The sequence below is a fragment of the Cydia amplana genome, chromosome 9 (assembly GCF_948474715.1).
Source record: "Cydia amplana chromosome 9, ilCydAmpl1.1, whole genome shotgun sequence".
Classification (NCBI taxonomy): Eukaryota; Metazoa; Arthropoda; class Insecta; order Lepidoptera; family Tortricidae; genus Cydia; species Cydia amplana.
This window is the reverse complement of record NC_086077.1, coordinates 17,480,674-17,500,320: the sequence shown is the minus strand read 5'-3', so window position 1 is coordinate 17,500,320 and position 19,647 is coordinate 17,480,674. Positions and strand designations below refer to the sequence as shown.

Here is a 19,647-nt window from a genome sequence, read left to right as displayed (position 1 = left end):
ACACTACATTAGAGGGTTAGTTTTGATGCAGCTAGAACTGTGTCCCATATAATAACCTCGCTAGAGGTCCCGCGGTGGACGGACCCCAGCAAGGAGGCGGAGCTCCGGTGCCAGTACACGCGGCAACGCAACGACCCTGCGCTACACTCCATCAAGTGGTACCGAGGCACGCACGAGATCTTCCGATACACCCCGCACGAGGTAACACTACATTAGAGGGTTAGTTTTGATGCAGCTAGAACTGTGTCCCATATAATAACCTCGCTAGAGGTCCCGCGGTGGACGGACCCCAGCAAGGAGGCGGAGCTCCGGTGCCAGTACACGCGGCAACGCAACGACCCTGCGCTACACTCCGTCAAGTGGTACCGAGGCACGCACGAGATCTTCCGATACACCCCGCACGAGGTAACACTGTACATTAGAGGGTTATTTTTTGTTTTCTGCAGGTACAAAATTGTCTGCGTTTGTTTTTTATTATATACCTTCCGGAAACTATAGCCCTAGGTAAAGGTTACTTTTCTCATTGCATATATACTTCAATATTCATCTAGAGTATATTTTCAATTAGAAATGTAAATATGGTATTATGTCATCAGATATTATTCATAGAAATCAATCGGTTAACACAAGCTTTTGCAAACGTTTGAAAATTATATTCATACTGTGTGGCCATTTACATCAAACATATTTCCTCACTTAAGAATCTGAGCTAAAATTGAAAGAAAACTAAACTCAAGCCGCTTCAACATAGAGTTCACAATCGACTAAATGCACGTTTAATGTAAAATTTTGCATTCGCGCCCATAAATCTACGATTTGGCTATTATTCAGTGACCGGGAGCGACGCAGGTTGCATTGTGGCACATTATCGTGGATCTGAGTTGGCATTCGTGTTCCTTTCCGACCAGTAGCGACTCGATTGCTCATTGCTCGGGTCCACCAACACACCCATTTTTATTTAGGTTTGACAACAACGTTGCTATTAGTTATAGCTTAAACTTACCTATTCTACACAACTTAATTGACACCCACCCGCTATTTTCAGTTACCCGAGAGCAAGATGCATGTGGGGACTTCCAGTTCGAGCGCCATCTTGATAGTTAGCCTCGTGATTAATTCCTTTGTTTTTGCTCTTTAATATTGTTTAAAGTGTAATACCGATAGCTTATCATACAGAAAACTAATGTGGTGGTGTGCAGTGAATGGAAAATTAATCTTGAAGCGCGTTTAACCACCATTTTGGAGTCAACGGCCGGTTGTTCACGTGCTTCTTGTAACGGCTCCTCTACACGATGGGCCAGCGCTGGCCACTCCAAGGGACGCATTTATGCGTTAGAGGGAGCAAGTGATATTGCTATTTCATTCTACCGCATGGCTGCGTCCCTTGGAGTGGCCGGCGCTGGCCCATCGTGTAGAGGAGCCATTAGGTCCACTATCGCTTTATTAGAGCGAATAAAATCACCGTACACTGTCTTGTACTAACGGTTAGTACAATTTCAACCTTGATACTAGCGAAATTGTCCCACTGGGCTGAAGCCATAATTTTAAAAGAAAATGAGGATGCATCTAACTGCGTCGAAATATCGGGAGCACAGAACATATTAAAGAGGTTATAATGGCTATCGCGCGCAGTTAGTATCGGAACCGGTGTCGCCGCTCGTTCCTCTCCACATTTACTAACACTCGCGCAACGGTAGTAAAAACTTGTGTGCGTGGTGAATGGATACGCCTCCTCTTTAGACAGATTTGACGTCTGGCTTCTTAATCTGAAGGTTATTGTGGCGCAAAAGGCATGTTTACGTTTTTCGGTCAGCGCGGGCGAGTATTGGCATGCGAGCGTTTGCTCATAACCGGCGGCGACACGTATCCTGCTCGCATCGCCATTCTACTTGTTCTGTGATCGGGAGCAACATTACAAAAGGTAATCACGGTTCATATCCCGGTCGATACAAGTCTTGTTTACATGTTACTCAATGTAGGTATCCTATTGCATCATATTGTCCCTTATATTACATTCCAATGTCTATATATGTAAGATTTCTGGTTACAATTATTATTCACACTTCACTACAATGAGAATCACGCAGCCTAACCGCTGGCAACAATGACTAACCCATGTTAGCCATAGACAATGGATTGCGTGTAAGTCTATGTAAGTGCGCTGTTTGATAGAGGGTCTACAACTCTACACCGACCAGCTAGTCTCCTGTTGATATGGCCCACTAAAATGAATTTTTAGCAGAAACGCCCGAGGCCTATCAAGTCTACTTTGAAATTTATTCTACACTAAAATTTATTTGTTTCGCGGCAGTCATGAAGTGACATTAAAGAAATGAACAAATTGAAAAAAACTCACCTATCTTGAAACCTGTTTTTTTGGGAAATAAACTCTTATAAGTAAAAAATCGATGAAAAAATCTTGTGTAGTAACACAAGATATACGCGTCGTAAAAACAAATCGACTGACACCTCATTCACCAATAAGCTCAGTCAGATACATATAGGTACAATACATAATAAATAGGTACCTTTTACGTAGCTGGTTTAAAAATAGCGTCAAAGGTGATTTTGCTTTCGGTTACAATACCTAGCTATTTTGCCCGTGACGAATGGAGACAGTATAATAATGCGTTACAGGTAGGAATAGCCTTTTTGTGCTTATTTTTTTGGTAAAGTTTTATGTAGTTATTGTATCAATATGTGAAATTTATATAACTATGTCATAGATATTCTCTTCTTACCTTTAACTTATTATTAGCATAATATTGTCTTAAGCTGTAAAGGGTTCGAACCGTCAGGATGTAGAATAAAGTACGCGATATAATCCGTTTTAATAGTTTGATTTTATTATTAGCATGGTTTTTATTTTTTAACTACCTAATTTTATTCAATGTAGGTATTTTTTCCTTTTTCTGTTCGGTCGGTTGGAACCAGTTTGATAATGAATTTTTCGCGTGCGTACAATTTGGTATGTTAACTAACGTGAAAAGTTAGCTTACTTTAATTATTAAAGTATTCTAAGGCCATTATATTTTTATTTATACGAGAGGGGGATAGAGGCATGTTTGTGGGCTTTACGCTATTAAATTTAAAAGTATTATTTTTAGTTTTTTTATTTGTTACCTCATTGTCCCAACATCAGACAGAGTCTGTTCGGAAATAGAGGTCGTGGAATATATTGGGCCCATACATTCCACGACTCTTCTTTTTCCGCACAAGTCTAACATTATACCAAAATAATCTCATAAGTATTCTGTGAAAAAAAGTATTTAACGGAGCTCAAAAATTCCTTACATACAAGATCTAAGTTTTTGTGTTCATGTTTTTTTATTTAATCCATTAGTTTTATGACTCCAACGGAATAGACTCCAAAAAAATGTTTTTTGCAGTGGAACACAAATCATCATGTAACATGATTGTCCCACCATTTTTTTTACGGCATACTAAGTAGTCCGGTAGTCCTCTTGGCAACCGAATGGCATATACAGAATGATTACTGGGTCGTGATCCAGGACCACTTTTACTGACTCTGTAAATGATCCACATTATCATTTAATTAAAAGATAATTAGTTAAATTTTTCTTAGATTAGATTAGATTAGATTTCTTTATTTCACGATAAAAATTACACTATAAACTTGCATCTTATTTGTCAAGTAAAATTAATCTCTAAACTCTAAGTGATCATGGACACCCTATGACTTGTGACATAAGCTGTATGGAAAGCGACAAGACGTCAAATTGAATAGGGTGACCAAATTGAATTCAAGATTATTATTTTTTCTTTTTACGATCTGTAATAATGTATCATTATTATTGGTGATAAACAATAATTAACAATATCATTAGGCTCATTTTCGAATTCTGTATGATGTCTTGTTTTATTTCTCCACGACCCCGAAATCACCCTGTATAACAAAATAAGGTTAAATAAAACTTGCAAGCGTCCTTGGCTGACCCCAATTCCTTTCATTTCCTTTGAGGTTTTCTATTAATAACTATAACATTAAGGACCACGCGCAAAAAAACTCAATGATGACACGTGTAAATAATTTAATACCTATTAAATATTTATGTTCATTTTCAGTCGCCATTTTAAGCTAAAACACGTGCTACCTAAAGTACTTAATAATTCTGTCGTAATTAGTAAGCACAGTGTCCAAGCGAATCAGTGGTCTCGATTTAGCTTCCATGTTTAGAGGCTATTCAAAAACCAACCCTAGATAGATACACACAAGGTTGTTATTCTGTTATATAGTAACTGTAATGCCTGTTTAATGTAGGCTTTATAATTCTAATTGTTATTTAATTTCGCTGTACTAAATTGAACAGTATCGGGCTACCTATGTTGATTATTTTGGAAATAATACTATTAATTTAGTTGGAATAGGTATTTAAGGTACCACCACGGGGTTTCAGGTCCTAGGCACTTCTCTTACTCTCACTGAGCGTAAGGGTAACATTCCATTTCTGACCGCAGCTGCACTACTGGTACTGAACGCGTCGCTGTTACTATCAATTTCCATAGTAAAATGAACAGTAGTGCAGCGGCGGTTGGAAATGGACTGTCACCTTAAGCGTGAGCGTGAGCCATTTCGCGAATTATGTTTTGCAATTTAAGAGCCTTTTTTTATAAACGTATTGTGATCTAAAAATGCGCTACGATTTTTCAAAAACTCCGCTGGCTGAACCTACACTGCACCTTAAGCTTCGAACCTGATCGTAATAATGAGTTTCTTGGAACATACTGAACATAGGACATTGTACATATATCACTATATAGTATAAAACAAAGTCGCTTCCCGCTGCCTATCCCTATGTATGCTTAGATCTTTAAAAGTACGCAACGGATTTTGATGGGTTTTTTTTAATAGATAGAGTGATTCAAGAGGAAGGTTTATGTATAATTTGTTAACCCCCGCGAAGCCGGGGCGGGTCGCTAGTACTTAATATATGTCAAATATCATTTGGTACTGAAACCCCGCTTTTTGGAGAAACAGGACTAATCGCAAATTAACCTATTTACCCCTCTGGGTTAGAAGATCAGGTGGCAGTCGTTTCTGCAAAACCTAGCAAGTTACCTATGTTAATCCTAGCGATTAAGTTGCCAAAGCAGATCCTAGGCTTCTTTAGAATGCTACTGGGGACGCATTAGAGTGAGGAGAGGGATTTAAGCTCTCATATTATGTACTTGGTTTTGGTAGCTCTTATTACCTAAATAGATACCTGAAAATATCAAGCTTTCTGGCAATCATTAGAAATATTTTTCCGGCAACACTCGAACTTGCGACCTTTTAGCAATGATTTATAACTCAAGATAGGTTATAGGCGTTTCAAAATTGAAGCGCTTAACTTGTGACAAATTGGACAAGTTTCCTTTAGTCGCGGCTGGACAAGCGAGGAATGTGCACGTGCTAATGAACTCCCGCACACCGGAAGAGAAAGGGTCGACCTTATGTTTAACAACGAGTGTGACAAAGGTGGATGGAATGAGAAAATTAATCGAAAATAACAGATTTCTTCGTAGGCACAGAAATAAATATGGGAGTATTTTTTGTGCTCCTCAAGTATGAGTATAACCTATCTATGGTTATATAATATCATTGCCTTTTAGAAAATCGGTTCAAGCGCTGCTACCCGCTGAGCTACGAAGGCTTACCAAGAGCGTGCTAATCTTTCCTTTCCTATACTTATTGCTTAGTGTAATCCTTAAAATAAGTTTAGTATGCATTAGCTCATTGTTTTACTGGTAAATTATCAACATAACTAGACTCCGGTGCCTATTAAGATTCTCCGAAAGCCACCGGCAACAGATTCTCTTACATTCTTACGGGTAAATATTGCTATTATGCGCCTGTAGGTACCCTTATAGTAACGAAGTATGAAATCAAATATTGGCTTAATAAAAATATAAAGGGATAAGACACAATAACAGAAGAATTATGGAAAAGTCTAATAAGATCCTTTATTTTTACAATATTCATAATTAGGTACTCTTCATCCCTTTGAAAATAGCCAAGGGCTGTCCAAAGCCCACGAAACGACATAAAGTACCCGAAGGGCCTACTAGAGGCCTACTAGAGAAGGTATTAGGGGCCCGAAGGGGTGTTATTATAAATGCTTGCCGAGAACGAGTCGAAGGCTAGAGCCCGTCCTGACACCAGTGTAAAGGATGGCTCACGCTAGACCGGGCTGGGGCCGGGCCGGAGCTTCCGGCGCTTCTTTTTCTATGGAAAGCATAGAAAATGACATGTCGGACGCCTAGGGCTGGGACGGTCTAGGGTGAAACTTCCTTAATTTAGTAATTTTACATAATTATGTAAATAGATTTTTATCTAATCCTATCCTATCCTAGAATGGAGTCCAGTGTTTACTCTATTTGATGTTTACCAAAATAATTTATTTTTAACTGTCAGATTTCTTCAAGCAAAAACGTAACTTTTGACACTGACAGATCCGATCCATATCTAATCCAGATCCAGTTTATATCCTATATAATTAAAATTAGAATAATCGAATTTAAACTGTTGTGAGACATACTAACATTGAATATTTTTACGGTTTAGACATAAAACAAGTGAGTCTAAACCGTAAAATTATTCAAAATTAGAATACGTCTGTGTGAGTATTTTGTGTAAACCCTGTTTTTTTTTTCTAGAAAATACACCAAGTTTCAATGATACGAAACGAATCCTTAGCGTTCTTACTTTAATGACAAGATATTTTCACAGTACTAATGTTTTTATAACTGTGAATGATTGACACAAACTGGTTTTCTCGAGAATCTACCTCATCTCTCTCGCGATGAGAATTATGAGCTCGTGTCTTGTCGATGGGGGATTCTGACAAGACGGCAACCGCAAAGGGTCGGGAACGCACGTTTATTGGGACTAGTGACGTCCCGGGAAATATTGAAGATTTACCTATCTTCTGTATCTTCATAGATAAAAAGATGTAATACATAAGATGTGGTTGTACTTAATAAATAAAATAAAAAACTACGAGTTGCACTCAGGGAGTGCCGGCAGAAGTGAAAACTCAATCACTATGTATAATTGAGGTTAACGCCATCTAGCGTTATTTCGTCGCATTACTTGAAACCCCTAAGCACATCACTGTTAGTACTCGAGTTATATTAATACCAGTTAGAACGAAACTCACTAGATAAAAAAATACAACTATACTAAGGCTACTAAATAACTAACTTAATTACACAATAAAGCAATTTTAGACACAAAAAGGTTTATTAACATTAACTATTACGCGCAAGGGCGCAAGCGTGACTTTCAAATCCAAATTCGGTTTTGAAAATCCTGCAGCAGCAGCGATATTTATCTCAGAAATATTCCAAGAAGAATGAATATTCTTACATACGGATTATCTTATTTACGTACATCACTACACGGTTTATTTGAACAGTGACAAATCTTAACCGACATTGTACATATACACAAAATCAGTGAAAATAGGACACATTCTACAGAAATCTTCTTGCATAATGGCACGTTTTCGTGGCGTTGGAGTGTACGAAGTACATACACGATGCGTACGAGTATTGATCAACATTTCAAACATTCCCAGTGTGTTGTTTGGGATCCTGAGTGACAGTTTACTCGTACCTACATTTATTTGATTTGTTCAACTGGTCCTTGGTAAAATAATAAATTGAGCGTTAAAATTCAAAGTATTAGGCATCTTTAATAATGGTGAAACGACCGTTGCAACTTTGTAGCACTAAGGCCTACTTGCACCATTCCACTAACCCAGGGTTAAGCGGTTTAACCGTTAACCAAGTGTCAAATTGTACTGGTAACCATGGCAACTCCACGTTTAACCGCTTAACCCCGGGTTAGTGGAATGGTGCAAGTGGGCCTAAGTAGGTATCCTTAATGTGGTCAGATGAAGCCGAATTCCCCATTATATTCTTCATTAACCCTAAAAGCCTAACAACGCATTACGAGTACCTAATTACTCCCAGGTTAGTGATTTAGGCCATTATTTGTTTAAGTACCTATACCTAATTCTGTAATAAAAAAAATGATACTCAGTGAACTGTGGAATGAGCGTGTAGGTCGCTTAATTGATAAAACCAAACATAAAAATTCCACATGAAAACTAACATTCAAATTAAATTACTTTACCAATTAGACATTCCAGTCATTACACAGTGGCTAAATAATAAAGCCTGTGGTGAAATAATTCATATTAGTCACGTCATTTTAGTTGGACTGAACAAAGATAATGTACTGTTTAGCTTCGGGCAAAATATGATGCGTTGTTAATTGTTTTTGGCAAATGTTTACATGAGAGATTTATTTAAAATCGTGTATGTTATTGTTTTTCAAGCTTTATTATTAAACGGACAATGGATGGATGGATTTGGATACAATTTTCTTTTTTCGCCGATATACTAGCTTTTTGTTTGGTTGCCTAATGTAAATAATGTTTCAATCATCAAATCCCTAGGATACATTGTATTGTAACTTGTTATTTTATTAAGTAGGTAATATGCATATTTGCATAATCATAGAGAAATAAGTAAACTTACTGTTCACTCCATACACAGATAAAAACACATTATTACCTAGTGGCTTCGTGAGCTGTAGACCTCACAAACCAAAACAAAAAACTGTATTTAATTTTCTAACCTGATCACAAAACACGGGACGAGAGACGTAGACGGGAACATCCGGACATACGAAATAATGTTTGTCCAAGCTGAAAGAGAGACCTTCGCTTTCGCTCGGTCAACAAGTTTTACACAAGCTTGGCGAAAAATATATTTGTGATAAGGTTTAAGTTTAATAAGTATTAAGTTAAGCAAGTTTAAAATAATAAATTTTATAAAATATATACAAAAATATATGTATAATTAAGTAAGGAAATCCATGTATGAATTGCATACTGTACTAATGTACATTTTGCATGCAAAATGACGAATTCAGAGAAAACCAAATAAATACAGTTTCTTTAAAAGAAAAAAAAAACATAATACTTAAAACCTTCGCGTTTTGAACACATATTAACTCACATTTATAGACGGGTCTAACGCGAAATTTATTCAATTACCTTTATATACCGACGTTTCGCTTTCGACACAGGTTTCACTGGTCATGGTCGCGGCCAACTGATTAAATTTCGCGTTATTTGATTGAATTTCGCGTTAGCCCGTCTATAAATGTGAGTAAAAAAAAAAACAGTCGACTTTTTCCTTTCAGCAATCAGTGTAAGAAGTACCATTTCTTTATATTTTGAGGAAGACAGAAAAACAATAAAACACAGTTAAATCAACCAGAAAAGGTTTAAATTTTTCAAAATAAAAACTTTTATATTCTCTAATTGTAGGTACCTTTTGATCGCTAATTATAAGTGCGGAACCAATTATGCCCACAGCTGGGCGCCCACAAACTTCGGGAACTTTACTGTTGTTTGAGAACTTTAATGAATTTTTGCCGAAATTGAACAGAGAGAGATCTTTTTTTTAGGTCACTGTTATAGCTAATTAATTATATACCATAATAGTTGGTTAAACCAAATTTGTCAGTAAATAAGAACAAATAAACTATACTCGTCCTTTTCTTTATGGGTGCTAGTACTAGTGTAAGACAAAGATAGTATGATTCTCTCTGTCTATGTTTGAAATGAGACAGTCCTTTGACAAACTATAATATTACTGATCACGACCTAAATGTCACCCTGTATAAATGTTCATACTCCAACTACAAGTTAGCTCAAAAAAGTTTGTATGATAGTATCAATTCCATGACTTTTCTTGGCACTCTCCCTTCGGCATCCGAATTATAATAAAGTGAAAATTGGGTGTATAAATATCTCGAAAGATATTCGAGATGTACCCTCGCATTGGCATTGTTCCAACTTCAGTTTAACTTGTTAAGTCAGTAAATATTGTACGATGTCTGATAAAACTGATTTGATGGAAGAAACTTTCTTAATATGTAGTTACGTGGAAAGTGTATTCTTTAGGGATTTATGGGAGTATTGTTAGGGTGTAAGGTTATGTGTTTAGCGCCACACGCATAATGTCAAATCTTATTATTGCTTCGAATAAATTTAATTAAATGTAAGGTAGGAAACTTACGCTAAATATAAGAGGTAAAAGAGATCTATATAACCGTTCGTTCGCTCCTGAGATTGTATTGATGTTCTAAAAATAGGAGTTATAGCCGGCTATAACCCCGTAATACCCCCGTATTGGACACAAATTTTAACAATTGAGGTTGCAAAACGGCGCTACAACGGGGTTACAGTTTTGGCGCCCAACGCGTAATATCAAATATCTTATTATTGCTTCGAATAAATTTAATCTAAGGTAGGAAACTCAGTAATTTATCATCCTACGCGAGGCCAAATTGATTCCTCTTGAATCTTTTTGTGTCAGGTAATAAAATTATGGTCATAGTCATAGTCATAGTCATCATATCATATGTTGTCTAGAAGTTATTTTACAATATGATCTGGTAACAAATCTGGTCATAACTTTAAAATTACCGCTTAATTAACAGGTTATAATTACGTACTACGGGTAATGTTCGGATTCAGACTGCACCAGCATTACTGCTGCAGTATTGCAGCGAGACATGACTGCGGGAAACGTCAAAATTAGTACAAATTTCTCGATAAATTGACATTTTGACGTTTCCGGTAGCGATACGTCGTCTCCAGCAGTATTGCAGCGCGAAAATAATGCCGCAACTGTTAACATTATTGACATTCTTTACAAATTCGTGTTTACCTTGTCATAAATACAAATACTGGAAACCATATATACTTCGAATCAAAACATCATTACGATATCTCGTATTTGATCTTCAAATGAAAACATTTCTTTCATATCTGCCCTTTTACGTAGTCTCAATTCAAAGGGGAAGTACAAAAGTTTGAGTATCTGCGTAGTATATAATAATATCGTCATATAATATTGTCTGATATATAAGAAAATGCCTGTTTTGTGCGGGGAGCTCAGGTATTGGTGAGACGCAAGATACAGACCTCAGTGTTTTGGATACTTATTAAAGATAAAGATAGTTTATTTTTCAACGCGCTTATGACCGTCAAAAAAAGCTACCCCGGCTCTATATTGACACCTCTAACCAGCGAAGATTTGTATCCCTCCTGGAAATTAAACCAGGTACTCGTATTGTTTAGTACCAAGGATTCAAAGGAATATTTTGTTTACTCATAGTAAGTAAACAAATGATTATCGTAAGTAGGTAAGTAACTACAATCGATGTCATTTAATCTACTAATTCCAACGACTATTAGAAAAAAAACCGACCAAGTGCGAGTCGGACTCGCATTCCAAGGGTTCCGTATATTAAGTCCGACTCACGCTTGACTGCACATTTATAATAGGTTTTCCTATCATCTATATTCTATAGGTAAAGAACTATTTTGTGTAGTTTTTTTCAAAATTTAGACCCAGTAGTTTCGGGGAGGGGGGATATGGTCGGACAGACAGACGTGTGATCCTAAAAGGGTTCCGAGTTTTCCTTTTGAGGTACGTAACCCTAAAAACATCTGCAAAAACAGATACAAAATCTTTAGTTAATTTCCTCAGCGTTTCGCTCCTCACTGACACCAGGATACGCGTTAGTCATTCGTCACAGGCTCTGGCATAATAAGCGTCGTTTCAGTAAATTTAAACGCTGTTCCGTCATAGTCTGCTTATACGGGGAATAAAACAGACAAGCGATATTGCGGCGAAAATATTATTCGATCTAGTTCCGTGGAAAGTGTATTTTTTTGATGATTTATTACGTAGGAGTGTATTATAAGATGTAGTTATCTAGTTATGTTTTGGCGCCCAACGTGGAGCTCTACTATTGGGTTTTGTAGTGATACGGCCCGATTCGAACCATGCTTATAACATATCACAGCGATACGGTTTAGGTTTCCGCTACGAGTATGTTACTAATTTAAATTAGTGAATATCAAACAAACATTATTTATAATTCACTCTGCACTTAAAAACAAAATTTAGGAGAATGAATCTTTTAAACATAACTTAAGATTTTAATTAATATTTTGTCTGTCTGTCCAATTGTTGAAAACTTTGGCAATTTCGTATTTTGCGAATTCTTCAGAAACCGCATTTTTTACGATTGGGAAGGAGTTTGGGAACTAATTCAGATTTCAGAACGAAATTAAACTTTGATGATTAGGATTATTCACGATATTACGGTAGTATAAAGGAAAATGTACTTTGAAGTATCTAAATGGATTGGTAGCATAAAACCATGATATGGGTAAAAATTGTATGTACACATTTACGGTATGGATATCAAATGAACTGAAATAACCACCTTTATATGAACTTTGTGTATTTATAGTGAGAGTGTATATCAATCAATTTGAAATGATAAAAGGTTAATTATTTTGTAAAACCCCTTAGTACCCTATAGAAGAAAATATCTTTAGGTAACATAAAAATAACCAATTTATTTATTCTAGTTTTCGTAAAAAGCACTAAAATTATACATGCCTCACTTTGGATAAGGAGGTACAAGTACAGTTAGCTGCAGAAATAGATGACCTCCCCTGCATATACTGCTTGTATGCAGAGGGGGTTAACTATCTCTGCAGCTGACTGTACCTCCTTGCGTGACCTCTAAACCTATTTCATGATAACGATAAAAGAGATACATACCAATCTCTATTTAATAAATAAAAACAAAATGTTTTATTTATAAGGACTGTTTATAAATTAACCATTTTCGTTTTTTTTTTCAAAATTATCAAAACTTACACTGACAAATGAAATAATTTTACAGTACATATGGGGCTACTTTTCCGCACTAGTGCGTAAAATAGCACTTTTCGTGCGTATGTCGAAACTTTAAAGGGCCATATGTACTGTAAAACGTTGTTCGATACACGTGCGAATAGGTAATTCGCAACTCGTGTCGATTTAAAACACTCCCTTCGGTCGTGTTTTAATTTATCGCCACTCGTTTCGAATTTCCTCTTTTTCGCACTTGTATCGAAAATAACTATTAAATTGGAATAACAAGTACTAGCCGGTTATTAAATAAGTTTATCCGAAAACTTGTTTAATCTACAACAGATTTAGACTCAAGATAGATGAACTGATAAAGCAATAAGAAAGTTCAATAATTCTAGAGAAAGCCGGTCTAGGCTTTCTTTTCCAATACTTGATGATCCAGGCGGCCGATTATACTATAATTATTTTGTTTTAATACGATGCCGCTGCACCAATCTGCGTCACTACTTCTGATCGCATTTCGTGAAGGCCAATCAGCGTTAAGGATGACTTACGTTAGACCGGGCTTACCGGGCCGTGTCCGGGACGGAACTTCCGGCGGTTACTTTTCTGACAGATACGATCAACCATAACTAGCAACAACGAGCAAGCAAAACGAGGTGATTACGTGATGCTTTCCATAGAAAACGAAGCTCCAGAAGCTCCGGCCCGGACACGGCCCGGTCTAAAGTGACTCATCCTTTAGTGGAGCCAGGTTCTGCTCAGGAATCGTCGAAGGCATCTCGCTAGCATTTATCACCAATGCGTGAAATCATGATTAGGTACATGACTCAAGGTCGTCCAATAAGTGAAGGTATTAAAATGGTAATACAAAATTGACTATTAAAAAGTAACAAATATTGCCATGGAGCCCAATTGGGCTTTGATAATATTTTGATAAGACCTTGAATATCGTTAAAATATTAAATGAAAAGGAAGTAAGCGCCTTGCATGAGATGCGCGCCAATCATCAAGACAATCTTCAAGGTCGTATCAAAACCAGTTCAAAACTATAACACATTATTAAATTTAGAATCGACCTCTAGAGTTGTTACGAGCTTTAAGGTCACAGATATTCTAAATTTTACAGGGACTGGGCGAAGTTTTCAATAATAATTAGTATCAATTTTACTTACCGATTAATAGGCTCATATTCATCTTACTTTATCATTAAATATCATCATAATGTCAACGTTGGCTTAATTTTATTCGAGAAATACACTTATTTCATCAAGCTTAATTATATTTGAAAGGTTAAAAGTGACAGCAAATTAAGAGATATTTGTAGTATAATTAATAATATTATACTACAATATCTCTTAATTCAATTCTCTTAATAGATTAATATCTATATTTATTAATTTTGTGATGGTTCGTCTATATTAATTATTGTTTGGATTCTATCTTAAAATAATAAATAGGCATTTTACAATATTATAATTTACTGTAATATTCGGTATATCACGCAAGACCAGGGATCGGAACCGGTTTTTTGCAAAAACTTAGAAATAACCATATTTTTCGAATTATTTTATACTCGAAATGTAGGACTCAGTTGTGTTTTTAGATTACGACTTCGTATTATTAGATTGCCCAATTAGAAATGAAATAATTAGCAAAGAACGAAAAAATACCGTTTCCGTTCCCATACAAAAAATACCGGTATCCGATCCCTGCGCAAGACTACGGGTGGCCGATTTTATGATTTCGTGTTCTCCCAATACTATTACCTCTACTATAGTTCGTTTTTTTTATCATTAGAAAAAAGGTAAGCAATCTTGATGTGTCTTTTAATTGAAAAGCATATTTTAAAAATAAGTCACGGCAAATATGTAACAATTATGAATCTAATACGATCATTTATATTCTTTTGCTTTCACAAGTATAAGTTTCTGATTTTTAAAAAGCGTTTTTCAATTAAAAGACATGTCAAGATCGCTTACCTTGTTTCTAATGCTAAAAAAACGAACTATAGTCAAAACAACATCAACTCATGCCTCAAAATATACTAGTTCTTTGTGTCGTTTGTATACGTTAGTAATTATAATTCAAAGCTTAAAACTTACAGTGTGGCCCTTGTAGGGCCTCTCTTACACTGGCCCACTCCACAACAGATATACTTCGTGAATCTTCTAATCTCTTCACAAACGCTTTTCTCATCAAATCGCAATTAAACACTTTCTTAGGTGTTTCCGAATTGAACAGGAGTTTGTTTATTGATTTAACTCTAAGATTTGTCTTCAAAAGGCCCTCGGAGTTTTGAAGGGGTTTAGTCAACAATGAAAGGGATTTAGCTACCTGGTACTCGTTTTATGAGATAATACGTTGGACGTAATTCGTTATTACTTCGTAACGTTGCTCCATAACGTTACACCCAATACGTTTTCAATCAAACTAAGGTGGTAATTTTAGGTAGACGATTCATTTAAATATGATGCATGACGAGCCTTGCCCACTGTGCTGTGGTTAAATAATAGTAGTGATACGTTTTTAAATAAAATTTCAAACACAGACGAAAAATACCGTTATTATATTTTTTATAATATTATAAAGGTCTGGTTAGAACAGCGAAATGCCGTACTCACCATTGCACGTCGTACCTACTAACTAAAGATTGTCCTTAACTTTGACAAAGACCAAAGTAAGTAATGGCATCATAGTCGCATACATCTTTGTCGCTCTAACTTTCTCTAATATGAAGAGAAATAACAGTTCTTTTTCATGCCTTACTTAGTTTTATGAACGTACAGTGTGCGAGTAAGTCAGATGTATCACTCGCATTTATTCTATTTTCCTTTTTATGAGACAGAGGATTTTCTTCATGGTATTCTTGGAGGAATTCTCGGGTTTGTTCAAATATGAAGTTTTTATCTGAGGTAGCTGTACGATGAGAAAAGATTTTTATTTTTTGTGTGAATTTTATATTTCCTCGAACATAGTTTCATAAAAAATCGGCCAAGGGCGATTCGGAATCGCGCACGAAGAGTTCCGTACCATTACACAAAAAACTGCAAAAAAAATTACGTTTGTTGTATGGGTACCCCACTTAAATATTTATTTAATGCTGTTTATAGTACCTATTTCTTGTTATAGCGGCAACAGAAATACATCATCTGTGAAAATTTCAATTCTATCACAAGAGATACAGCCTGGTGACAGATGGACAGACAGACAGACAGACGGACAGCGTTGTCTTGGTAATAGGGTTCCGTTTTTACCCTTTGGCGCTATTTTCAGGCGATTAGTCTGCTCGTTTGCCTTCTAAATATATCATATTATTTCCATACTAGCATAAATTATAAAAATTAGGTACCAATAAAAAATATTGACTTCTTGGGCTCATTTTACTCAGAATTATTTGTACATTCACGCCCCATACATGAAAAAATGTGTCCCAAAATTTTGTATGAAAAAATCTTTTTCCAGTGCGTCACGTTCATATAAATAAAAAAATTATTCATACAAAAAAATGTGACGATCTGGAAAGGAAAACTTTGGACACATTTTGTCATGTACATGTACAGGCGTGAATGTACAAATGATTCAGAGTATAATGAGCCCAAGAAGTCAATATTTTGAAGACATGAATGAAATGTTACATTTTTTTTGAAAACGCTCGGTTGGCAACATGTGACACCTCTGAGGTGGCCTGTGACGTAATGAAGCAAGGCTGTATGCTTGTTTAATTGCCCCCTACGTGGTATAAAAAAAACCGGCCAAGTGCGAGTCGGACTCGCCCATGAAGGGTTCCGTATTTAGGCGATTTATGACGTATAAAAAAAAAAACTACTTACTAGATCTCGTTCAAACCAATTTTCGGTGGAAGTTTACATGGTAATGTACATCATATATTTTTTTTAGTTTTATCATTTTTTTTTTTTTTTTTTTTTATGTTAAACTGATCGGCGATTGGCTCTAGACACACCTGATGGAAAGTGAAGACCATTCTCTTATTTTAGAAGTTACAGGGGGGGGGGACACACATTTTACCAATTTGGAAGTGTCTCTCGCGCAAACTATTCAGTTTAGAAAAAAATGATATTAGAAACCTCAATATCATTTTTGAAGACCTATCCATAGATACCCCACACGTATGGGTCGGATGAAAAAAAAATTTTTGAGTTTCAGTTCGAAGTATGGGGAACCCCAAAAATTTATTGTTTTTTTTTCTATTTTTGTGTGAAAATCTTAATGCGGTTCACAGAATACATCTACTTACCAAGTTTCAACAGTATAGTTCTTATAGTTTCGGAGAAAAGTGGCTGTGACATACGGACGGACAGACAGACGGACAGACGGACAGACAGACAGACAGACATGACGAATCTATAAGGGTTCCGTTTTTTGCCATTTGGCTACGGAACCCTAAAAAGCACGAGTTTCTATAATGAAATATTGGTGGAGTTAAGTTGTAAATATCTGGGAGACCGTGCTTTGCTCGGAAAACATATAAAAATTCAAAAATGCGCATTTTCCCAGAGATAAGACAAGCAAAATAGAATAGAGATCGATCGAGCTAGATCGATTTTTCGCCCCAGAAAACCCCCATATAGTAAATTTTATCATAATCGTTAGAGCCGTTTCCGAGATCCCCGAAATATATATATAAATAAATAAAAAAGAATTGCTCGTTTCAAGGTATTAGATAGATAGATTCATAAAATATCTCTGGTTTTTAGAAAATTGTTAAATGATCATAAAAATGGAAGCGCAAAATCCTATATTTTATCCCTCGAACATGTGTTATTGCTTATTACACACACTCAGATGGCAGGTTTCGCACATAAATCTGAGTTAGTGCCTGCCAAATAAAATAAGTTCTAGAACTTAGTGTTCAAACATGGTGCTGGATAAAAACCAGACTTTTAGATGAGATTTATGATCGTTCCAAATGTGTAACAATTTAAAAAACCAACTACCCTCTCTTGCATCCACATCTGGCAAGCGCACTGCGAATGAGTCTGCTTATGTGTACTTTAAAAAAACAACGGGTTGCACTCAGGGAGTGCCGGCAGAAGTGAAAACTCAATGACTAGTGCAAAATGCACTATGTATAATTGAGGTTAACGCCATCTAGCGTTAGCGTTAATTACTTGAAACCCCTAAGCACATCACTGTTACTACTCGAGTTATATTAATAACAGTTAGAGCGAAACTCACTAGATGGCATTTAAATCAATAAAGAAAAACTCAATGACATTACATGTAACAGTTTTTCGATCAGGTCACGTGTCCGTCTTAAGGTCACGTGATCGTCTTATGGTCACGTGATCTGTCTCGAGTTTAACATTTTTTCCCCACCTCAAAAAGTGCACAGCGCCGCTAAAGAAGTTTTCACTTCAAAATAACGACCTTAAGGATGACTCCCGCTAGATCGGGCCGGGCCCGGGCCGAGGCGTCAAACATGTCATTTTCTATGACGGCTGATCGGTGATCACGTGGTGCTTCCCATAGAAAACGAAGCGCCGGATGCTCCGGCCCGGCCCCGGGCCGGTCTAGCGTAAGTCATCCTTTAATGAAGAATTTCGTACGTTTCGATGTTTATAGCACGCGCATAATTAGGTTTCTGTCCTACTCGCCCAGTAGCATTGAGGACCGGCGTGCGATAGAGATAGGAAATGACGTGTCAATGTACAAAATTCTTCATTCTTAGCATCCTTACTTTAGAATTAACTTATTAGTATAGTTAGTGCTTTCGCAAATATTTCTTAATTAACTAAGCAACGCTACAAACATTTAATTAACTTATACCTAAATAGCGACCCGCCCCGGCTTTGCACTGGTTATATAACAAATTATACAAAAATCTTCCTCAATAATCACTCTATCGATAAGTGAAAACCGCATGAAAATTAGTTCAGTAGTCTTTGAGTTTATCGCGATCATACAAACACATAAACACAGACGCGGCGACGACTTTGTTATATAAGGTGTAGATACACGACAAATATAACGAAATCGTGTTAACATGACAGCAGTGAAATTATTACATGTTTATTCACAACTCCCGGTGCCATATTTCATTACGATAACGAAACTCAAGACATTGGCCATAAATATTTATGCCATACACGAAGTTAATCTAAGGAGGGAATTAAATTACAATAGAACGCCTAACTTCGCTCGTTTTCCCTGATAATGGTATTTTTATGCGACGCAAGGATGAAGTGGATTCCGTTTATTATTTCTATTTCTAAAGGATCAGCTGATTTTGGAGGCTAAAAGGTCGTAAGGGTGTGAAGTTTCGTATTAAGTTACGCCATACTTGTGTTGGGAGTGAACTTGAGTTTGAGACTAAATCCTACCAAAGCATTTCTAAGTCAAGTTGGAACTGCTCGGTTTGAAGCTATGTACAGTCAGCAGCAGAAGTTGCTAAGCGGGCCAGGTGTTCAAAATGATCTTGACGCGACTTTTTTGTTAAAGAGAATAAGAGCGCGTCAAGGTAATTTTTAATATCTTGCCCGCTTAGCAACTTCTGCTGCTGACTGTACGGTCGGTGTATACTAGAGATTGATATAGAGTGGAAAATGAACGCCCCTTTACTAATCAACCTTTTTTTTTGCGTTAGAGATCTAATAATTTTATTCATAAAAATATTCATAATACACTTTTATTAAAACTATTTATTATATTTTTTTGCAGCATATAAAATTGTAAATGGCGGACTAAACGTGTTAAGGCATTTTTTCCAATCTATCATTGGGTAAAAAGGAAATTTGTACTAAGTGAATATTTTAAATAATTTTTCTATAACTCAAGAATGTTCGACATAAAGTAATATTCGTGTAGACATCATGGCACCGGTTAGTTAATTAATTAAAAAAATTAGTACTAATGAACTGTAGTTCCATAGAAAACTTAATCCAC

The 19,647-nt window shown here is 36.3% G+C and overlaps 1 protein-coding gene across 1 annotated transcript in view; it reads left to right on the top strand.

Moving 5' to 3' along the window:
• The first annotated feature begins 251 nt into the window (after positions 1–251).
• The window catches only part of LOC134651257 (uncharacterized), a 74,874-nt gene continuing 55,478 nt past the window's right edge, over positions 252–19,647 (top strand). Inside the window, exon 1 of the mRNA XM_063506326.1 lies at positions 252–405. The gene's annotated coding sequence lies outside the window, so the exon portion shown is untranslated. The remainder of the gene's footprint in view (positions 406–19,647) is intronic.